Source organism: Nicotiana tabacum, chromosome 5 (assembly GCF_000715075.1).
Source record: "Nicotiana tabacum cultivar K326 chromosome 5, ASM71507v2, whole genome shotgun sequence".
Lineage (NCBI taxonomy): Eukaryota > Viridiplantae > Streptophyta > Magnoliopsida > Solanales > Solanaceae > Nicotiana > Nicotiana tabacum.
Genome location: NC_134084.1, coordinates 107,430,251 through 107,440,593, shown reverse-complemented (window position 1 = coordinate 107,440,593; position 10,343 = coordinate 107,430,251). Strand labels below are relative to the sequence as shown.

At 39.2% G+C, this 10,343-nt stretch overlaps 1 long non-coding RNA gene across 1 annotated transcript; it reads right to left on the bottom strand.

Annotated features, from left to right (window-relative positions):
* Positions 1–306: 306 nt before the first annotated feature.
* Positions 307–1,685, bottom strand: LOC107772231 (uncharacterized). Its single transcript, XR_012709255.1, has 3 exons — positions 1,565–1,685; positions 1,355–1,417; positions 307–445 (listed from the first exon to the last, which is right to left on the bottom strand). It is a non-coding gene; the product is annotated as an uncharacterized LOC107772231 (long non-coding RNA).
* Between the last annotated feature and the right edge of the window lie 8,658 nt (positions 1,686–10,343).

The window sequence follows — 10,343 nt, the reverse complement described above, 5'->3', positions numbered from 1 at the left end:
CATTTTCTGAACAAGCCGAGACCGAAACTCGATCACTAAACATGACCGAGCAAACCATCTCTGCTTATCAACCCTATTATAACTCCAAACTTTATATGCAACAAAGCAATACTCTAAACAAATACTCTTGATTAATTCAGATATTTAAATAAATCAACTCCAAAGCTTTATTCGTAGTAACTACTGAATTACTGCTAAGTTATTATAAAATAACATATGAATCTCAACCCAATGACTATGTCTATGAAGCCTCTACTGATAAACTGACGCACTGCTCAGGATATGAGATTTTCTGGCCAATTCTCTAAATAAACAAAGAAATAGCTAAATGAAAATGACTCTAAGAATACTCCACGAACAAAAGCGGAGCTCACCAATATCACTGGAAGGGAAGGAAGTCCTAACTCGTAGCCTGCTCGCCTGCAAATCCGGTTCCTACGTTGTACTGCAGACCAACGTAGGTTCCCAAAAGAGAACGTCAGTACCATCCACTATACTCAGTGAGTCTCAACAACAGGGGGAGAAACTTTAATAACATACATTACGAGCAAAGGTTCTAAATGCATGTAAAACATAAAGCTTATAAGAATAATTCTAAAATAATTGCATAATAGCAATTCATGAATATTCTAAAAGAAATTCTTTTTTTTCTTTCTTTAAAAAAAATACTTCACTTTATACTTTGGGAGTTCCAACTATCCTGACTTAATTTTGTCTCAGTCACCGTATGATCGGCACGGGTTCGATCCCAACCTGATCGAATAGGCCCAATCCACGAGGTGCCACTCGCTTCATGGTTCTCAGCGCTCATGTATCATACCTTAGCATAGCTAAGTAAATTCTCAGCAACGAGACCCTCGGCTTGTATGCTCCCTACTTTAGCACAAGTAGTTTCAGGAAGTCAACGCCTTGGTCAGGACCCTCGGCCTGGACGATGACCCCTTCTCAGAATAAAGGATACTCCCCAAAAATATTTTCTTTCTAAAACTTCTTCTTGTGACTTTTCAAGTCTAAATCTTTTCTTTATAGAACATTAGGTACATGCTCATATTGGTGTCCTTAAATGTAAAGCATGTCATAAGAATGAAATAAGCATATAAAAATATTTCCAAAGATTCTTTCTTCTTCATAATTTTCAACATGAAAATAGCATTAAGAACAACACAAAAATCTGAAAATTTAAGCACATATAGCATAATAGATCATCTAAACTTTTGCTAGAACAATTCTAAATTAATGGGTACTCACTCGCTCTAATTACATAAAGATAAACTCTTTTAAGCAATTCATCAAACACCTTGTATGCGTGCTTTTGTGAGTTAAACCACTTTAGTAAAGGGTTATATCAACTCACCTCAAAACTCCTTGAGCCAATAGGTAGACCCCAGTCCAATTTATACCCGTCAAACAATCGATTCTACAACAACCAGTGCATTTTAATCAATTTTAAAGTACTACACCTAATTATGAAATTTATTGATGATATAGAGGAAGAAGGGAATTAACTATTCAATTCTTACCTATTACTACTTTAGAATAATTGACAATGGGGAATTTTATGTACCTGAGTTCAAGAATAAGTGATTTGTAAAGAACCCTAGGTTTTCCGTTGACTGCGTGCGTGACTTATTCGCTGCTTCTATTTCTTACTTCCGTGTGTGCGTGCTTTCCCCTGTAAAATTGTTTCTTAAGTTTTTGTGTTTGTTTTGACTTTCATCAAGGCTTTATGCCTTTGGTTTGTTTTGGTCGTGAGGCAGAGGAGTGATATATGGGCTTTAAGCCCAAATTCTTAAAAGCTTAGTTTGTTTCCCCTTTTTTTTGTGATACTCACTTTTAATGATTAATAATATAAAAAAATATTAATATTTTCCTTAATTGTATGTCCAATTATTTATAAATAGAAAAGTAATTCAAAATCAATCACAAGAATTTAAATATGTAATAGAAGTATAATTTAAGATTATAAAAATTAAATTCTATATCTAGGGTGTCTTGAAACTTTTTATAAATTTGAGGAGTGTTACAATCTTCCCTCCTTAAAAACATTCATCCTCGAATGTTACTAGGGCCTTTTTCTTAAGCTAACAATTATTCCGTAAGTCCTTGAACCTCTTAAGTTTTCTTAGCACTACTCACTTTTCCAAGGGGCTCAAAATTTTGGCAACTCCCTAAATTTTCAAAAAATTCAGCAGAGTTTCCCTTGTAAATTGGACTATCCAAAAGTATCCCTGTCACAAATACCTCAACTACACCAACAACAACCAAATATACTATATTAGGCCATTCATAGGCACCATACACAGCTCAAAAATTAATTACTCATACTCCGGCAAGGAGGTACCACAATAACTAACAAGAATCTAAAGCACAACACTTTAGCAAAAGTAAATCACTTTAATGAATTAAATATACTCTGACATAAACTAATTCACTAAGACAACTAAATATAATCTAGGAAGGACATAAACACTTGCTAACTTGTAATTAATAAATGGAATATAAATGTAAAACCGAACTTAGGTTCACATACCTTTTTCCTCAAATAAATATGGATATTTCTTTCTCATATCTTTCTCGACCTCCCATGTAGCCTCTTTTGAATCATGATTACTCCACAAACTTTTACCGATGCTAAATCTTTTGTTCTCAACTTTCTTACTTGCCTATCGAGAATTTCTATAGGTACCTCTTCATAAGTCAAGCCTTCTTTAATTTCTATAGTATCAGCAGGTATTATATGCGACTAATCATGAATGTACTTTCTAAGCATAGACACATGAAAGATAGGATGAACAGAGGACAACTCAACGGGTAGCGCTAGCTTATAAGCCACATTTCTTTTCTTTTCTAGAATTTCATAAGGTCCGATAAATCTAGGGCTAAGTTTCCCTTTCTTAACAAACCTCATAACTCCTTTCATCGGTGAAACTTTCAAAAACACCTTATCACCAACCATGAACTCTAAATCATGATGCCTCTTGTCAGAATAAGATTTTTGACGACTCTGAGCCGCTTTAAGTCTTTCTCTAATTAGCTGAACTTTTTTCAAGGCCTCACAAACAAACTCTAGACCAATCAACGGCACCTCTGCTGGTTCAAACCAACCCACTGGAGACCTACATCTCCGCCCATACAACGCCTCATAGGGAGCCATACCAATGCTGGCCTGATAGCTGTTATTGTAAGCAAATTCTATAAGTGGCAAGTGATCATCCCAATTACCTCCAAAATCTATAACACACGCACGCAGCATATCTTCGAGAGTCTGAATGGTCCTTTCTGCCTGGCCATCGGTCTGTGGATGAAAAGCGGTGCTTAAATTGACCATGGTACCTAATCTTTTCTGAAATGCCTGCCAAAAATGCGCCGTGAACTGAGGGCCTCTGTCAGATATGATTGAAACTGGAGTACCATGCAGTCGGACTATGTCTTTGATGTACAATTGCGCATACTGCTCTGCGGAGTCTATCGTCTTTACTGGTAGAAAATGCGCGGACTTTGTCAGTCGATCTACAATAACCCAAATTGAATCATGTTTACGGTATGTGCGAGGTAGACCTACTACGAAATCCATATTAATCATATCCCACTTCCACTGTGGTATCTCTATGTCTTGAGCCAGGCCACCAGGCCTCTGATGCTCGGCTTTGACTTGCTGGCAATTTAAACATTTAACCACGTGATCTGCTACTTGTTTCTTCATGGCTTTCCACCAATACAAATCTTTCAAATCTAGATACATTTTGGTAGCACCTGGGTGGATAGATTACCTCGAACTATGAGCTTCCTCCATTATGGCCTTCCTAAGACCATCTACATCAGGCACACATAACCGATCATTCAACTTCAAAACTCCGTCACTTCCTAAAGTGAAAGCAGTGATTTCTTTGCTTCTGACTCCTTCTTTTAATTTCACTAAGTACGGATCTTCGTCTTGCTTAGCCTTAACATGTGCAACAAGGGAGGATTGTGCTAAGGCATAAGCAGTTATATCTCCTTCTTCGGTCTCATCCAATCTAATTCTATCATTTGCTAGTTTTTGAATTTCTCGACCCAAAGATCGTCTTTGTACTGCAAGATCGGCCAAGACACCCATTGACTTCCTACTAAGTGCATCTGCTACCACATTAGCTTTGCCCGGGTGATAAAGGATATTGATGTCATAATCTTTCAATAGCTCAAGCCACCTTCTCTGCCTCAAATTTAGTTCTTTTTGCTTGAAAATGTACTGGAGGCTTTTGTGATCTGTAAACACTTCAGAATGCTCACCATAAAGGTAGTGTTGCCATAATTTTAATGCAAACACCATTGCTGCAAGCTCCAAGTCGTGTGTGGGGTAGTTCTTTTCATGATTCTTTAACTGCCTAGAAGCATAAGCAATAACTTTTCCATTTTGCATAAGAACACAACCAAGGCCCACTCTGGAGGCATCACAATACACTGTGAACCCATCCGAACCTGTCGGCAAGGTCAACACAGGTGCAGTGGTCAATCTCTTCTTTAACTCTTGAAAACTCTGCTCACAATCGTCTGACCATTGGAACTTAACTACTTTCTGAGTCAACTTAGTTAATGGAGCTGCAAGTGAGGAAAACCCCTCCACAAACCTTCTATAGTAGCCAGCTAACCCCAAGAAACTCCTGATTTCGGTTGGCGTTGTCGGCCTAGGCCAGTTCTTGACTGCTTCTGTCTTCTGAGGGTCTACTTTTATTCCTTCACTAGATACCACTTGGCCTAAGAACGCCACTGACTGCAACCAGAACTCACATTTTGAAAACTTGGCATAAAGCCCATTCTCCTTCAAGGTCTGCAAGGCTATTCTGAGGTGTTCTGCATGATCTTCCTTGCTCTTAGAGTACACCAAAATATCATCTATAAACACAATAATAAAGGTATCTAGGAATGGCTTGAAAACTCTATTCATGAGGTCCATGAATGCAGCTGGAGCATTTGTCAACCCGAAGGACATCACTAGAAATTCATAGTGCCCGTAGCGAGTTCTAAAGGCTGTTTTAGATATATCCATTTTTCTGATTCTCAACTGATGGTACCCCGACCTCAAGTCTATTTTTGAAAAGTACTTTGCACCCTGAAGTTGATCAAATAAATCATCAATTCTTGGCAGTGGGTACTTGTTTTTAATGGTAACTTTATTCAACTACTGATAGTCGACACACATTCTGAGAGACCCATCTTTCTTCTTTACAAATAGGACCGGGGCACCCCACGGTGAAACACTCGGTCTGATGAAACCCTTGTCAAGAAGGTCTTTCAACTGTTCTCTCAACTCATTAAGTTCTGCTGGAGCCATCATATAAGGAGGTATAGATATGGGCTGAGTGCCTGGCATGAGATCAATGCCGAAGTCTATGATTCTTTCGGGAGGAAGTCCGGGAAGGTCATCTGGGAAAACTTCTGGAAATTCTCTAACAATTGGCACTGATTGAAGAGCTGGTGGTTCTGATTCTGGATTAATAATGTGAGCCAAATAGGCGAGACACCCCTTACCGATCATTCGTTGTGCCTTAAGGTAAGAAATAAACTTACCTACAAGCGATGCTGAACTACCCTTCCACTCTAAGACTTCTTCATTTGGAAATTGGAACCTGACTATCTTAGCATGACAATCTAACATGGCATAGCAGGAAGACAACCAATCCATACCCATGATCACATCAAAATCCACCATTTCTAACTCTATGAGATCGGCTTTGGTGTTGCGACCTTGGACTGAAACTATACAACCTCTATAGACTCTGGTGATTTTCACTGACTCGCCAACTGGAGTAGATACTAGGAATGGCTCACTAAGTTGTTCAGGTTCTAGTCCGAGGTTAATTGCAAAGTATGGAGTCACATATGAAAATGTTGAACCTGGATCCATTATGGCATAAGCATTATGTGAGCAGACTAAAAGTATACCTGTAATAACTTCTGCAGATGCCTCTGCACTCTGACGATCAATTGTAGTAAACAAACGGGTTGTCCCCCTCCCTGAGTAACTCGGTTTGCACCTCTGCCTGCTCCATGCCCGATCTGATTATGAGACCCACGAGCCTGAGGTGGTGCAACTGCAGTAGCTGAGGAACTAGAAGGATGAGTTGATCCCCCACTGAAATTACGTCACAACTTTGGGCAGTTGGCCTTTATATGACCAATGTCTCCACAATGGTAGCAACCATGAAACCCGAGCTTGCACTGACCTGAATATTGCCGCTTACATGTTCCACAAAGACTTTGCTGGTGTGAATGTTGCTCAGCATGATTCTGGCTATGTGAGGATGATGTCCTAAAATTCTGATTCTGGCGAGACTGATTTTCATTACTCTAAGTACGTCTGAAGGAAGACCCACCACCTGACTGATGATTGAACTGAGCTGGTGCTAATGACTCCTTATTAGAGGAATCCCTTCCACCTCCACTGGATGTACCATTAAACCTGCCCGTTGTACGGGCTTTCTTGTTAAGCTCTTTTTCTTCTCTCCTTAGTTGTCTTTCTTTCTCTAAGTGCTTGGCAAATCCTACAACAGAGGAGAAGGATTCCATCCCTACTGCTGCAGCTGATGTCGTATCCTTAATGTGGTAAGCTAAACTGCCCACAAACCTGTGAATCTTTGCTTTTTCAGTCTTAACCATGTGAGGAGCATGCTTAGCTAACCTTATGAATTCCATGTAGTACTCTTGCACACTTTTATTCCCTTGCTTGAGCTGTTCGAACTCTGTAGCCTTAGCTTCCCTATCCTCTTCTATGATAAAGTTAGCCATGAAGGCCTCTTCAAATTCTTCCCAAGTAGGCGGACCATCATCTTCATCTCTTTCCTTTTCCCACATCTCAAACCAAGCGCCAACCACATCTCTAAGCTGGTAAGCAGCTAGCTCTACAACTTCATCATCAAATGCTTTCATCACTCGGAGGGCTTTCTTGACACCCTCCAGCCACAACATCGGATCGTCATCAACTATAGAACCATGGAACACTGGAGGACTCAACTTCAAAAATTCATTCACTCTTGAGGACTCAGAATTGCTTTGTCTATTTGATTGAGGTGGAATCTCATCTCTTCTCTCGTTCTGGTTGGCCATAAAGGCTTTAAACATCTCCATAGCACTGTTGACAGCATTAAACATCTGACCCACCTCGGGAGATATAGTTGCCTGAGCCGGGGCTGCTGTTGGGGGCAGTACTGGATCCTGAGATACTGGATCATCATGCTCCACCCCTTCTTCTCGTTCAACCCGGGGTATTTGGACTCCCTTTGTGGATTTTCCCCTCCTTTTCTGGGTCGAAGCCTTCTTAGTTCTACCTTGAGCCACAATAGTAGCGATAGTTTCTTGAGCAGCATCCTGAGTATCGGTGTCAGAGTTGCGAGTACGAGCCATTTCTGCGAGTTTTGGAGAAACGAATAAATTAGATAATTTCTTAGAGGTAGACTCTATTGCACGATCTAAAGTATGAAAAAAAAGAGACTTTTCCTAAATGATTGTAGCCTCATGTTTATAAGTATGGCGCGCTTCATACACATAAACAAGACTCTACTAACACGGCTTCATAGACCCCTAGGACTCCATAAACCTGAGGCTCTGATACCAAGTTTGTCACGACCCATTTTCTGAACAAGCCGAAACCGGCACTCGATCACTAAACATGACCGAGTGAACCATCTCTGCTTATCAACCCTATTATAACTCCAAACTTTATATGCAACAACGCAATACTCTAAACAAATACTTTTGATTAATTCAGATATTAAAATAAATCAACTCCAAAGCTTTATTCATAGTAACTACTGAATTACTGCTAAGTTATTATAAAATAACATCTGAATCTCAACCCAATGACTATGTCTATGAAGCCTCTACTGATAAACTGACGCACTGCTCAGGACATGAGATTTCCTGGCCAGTTCTCTAAATAAACAAAGAAATAGCTAAATGAAAATGACTCTAAGAATACTCCACGAACAAAAGCGGAGCTCACCAATATCACTGGAAGGGAAGGAAGTCCTAACTCGTAGCCTGCTCGCCTGCAAATCCGGTTCCTACGTTGTACTGCAAACCAACGTAGGTTCCCAAAAGAGAACGTCAGTACCATCCACTGTACTCAGTGAGTCTCAACAACAGGGGGAGAAACTTTAATAACATATACATTACGAGCAAAGGTTCTAAATGCATGTAAAACATAAAGCTTATAAGAATAATTCTAAAATAATTGCATAATAGCAATTCATGAATATTTTAAAAGAAATTCTTTTTTTTCTTTCTTTAAAAAAAATACTTCACTTTATACTTTGGGAGTTCCAACTATCCTGACTTAATTCTGTCTCAGTCACCGTGTGATCGGCACGGGTTCGATCCCAACCTGATCGAATAGGCCCAATCCACGAGGTGCCACTCGCTTCATGGTTCTCAACGCTCATGTATCATACCTTAGCATAGCTAAGTAAATTCTCAGCAACGAGACCCTCGGCTCGTATGCTCCCTACTTTGGCACAAGTAGTTTCAGGAAGTCAACGCCTTGGTCAGGACCCTCGGCCTGGACGATGACCCCTTCTCAGAATAAAGGATACTCCCCAAAAATCTTTTCTTTTTAAAACTTCTTCTTGTGACTTTTCAAGTCTAAATCTTTTCTTTATAGAACATTAGGTACATGCTCATATTGGTGTCCTTAAATGTAAAGCATGTCATAAGAATGAAATAAACATATAAAAATATTTCCAAAGATTCTTTCTTCTTCATAATTTTCAACATGAAAATAGCATTAAGAACAACACAAAAATCTGAAAATTTAAGCACATATAGCATAATAGATCATCTAAACTTTTGCTAGAACAATTCTAAATTAATGGGTACTCACTCGCTCTAATTACATAAAGATAAACTCTTTTAAGCAATTCATCAAACACCTTGTATGCATGCTTTTGTGAGTTAAACCACTTTAGTAAAGGGTTATATCAACTCACCTCAAAACTCCTTGAGCCAATAGGTAGACCCCAGTCCAATTTATACCCGTCAAACAATCGATTCTACAACAACCAGTGCATTTTAAAGTAGTACACCTAATTATGAAATTTATTGATGATATAGAGGAAGAAGGGAATTAACTATTCAATGCTTACCTATTACTACTTTAGAATAATTGACAATGGGGAATTTTATATACCTGAGTTCAAGAATAAGTGATTTGTAAAGAACCCTAGGTTTTCCGTTGACTGCGCGACTTATTCGCTGCTTTTGTTTCTTACTTCCGTGTGTGTGTGTGCTTTCCTCTGTAAAATTGTTTCTTAAGCTTTTGTGTTTGTTTTGACTTTCATCAAGGCTTTATGCCTTTGGTTTGTTTTGGTCGTGAGGCAGAGGAGTGATATATGGGCTTTAAGCCCAAATTTCTTAAAAGCTTAGTTTGTTCCCCCCCCCCCTTTTTTTTATACTCACTTTTAATGATTAATAATATAAAAAAATATTAATATTTTCCTTAATTGTATGTCCAATTATTTATAAATAGAAAAGTAATTCAAAATCCATCACAAGAATTTAAATATGTAATAGAAGTATAATTTAATATTATAAAAATTAAATTCTATATCTAGGGTGTCTTGAAACTTTTTATAAATTTGAGGAGTGTTACACGCTTGGTCAAAACACGAGGTTCGAACCAAAACCTGATCACCCATTCACCCATGAACCCGAATATGTAATTAGTTCCAAAATCCGACCCCAAAACGTGGTCTAAATCCCAATTATACAAAAAGCCATAACTCTACCCAAATCCCTAATTTTCTACCCTTAAGAACATGATTTAGGCCTAGAAATCTAATGGGTGTTAATGGAAATTGAAGAAAATGAGTCTAAGGTTACATACCTATGGATTTGTGGTGAAGTTCTCTATTCAAAAATTGCCCAATTTGGAGTTTGGAAGAAGAAGTTATGAAATTTTGGTGAAATCCCGTATGTTCTGTTACTGTTTAAAATCACTGGGCAGACCTTCATCGCGTTCACGACGGGTCAGGCCCAATTAACCATCGCGTTCACGATAATAGGCTTTCGTTCGCGGAGCTTTGACTCCTCAAGCCTTCGCGTTCGTGAGCCAGTGGCCGCGTTCGCGTAGAGCAAAATCTCCTTCCCCTTGCCCAGGCCCAAAGGCCTTCGCGTTCGCGATAGCAGGTCCGCGTTTGTGAAGGGAAACATACCCAAGACTTCGTGTTCGCGTCCTGTGTCTCGCGTTCGCGTAGAAGGAAAATTCCTTCAGCCTGACTTACCCTTCGCGTTCGCGAGAGTCCTTCCTCGAATGCGAAGAACAACACACCAGAACACCAGAAACTGAAAAACCCGCAACTTTTTATAAGTTC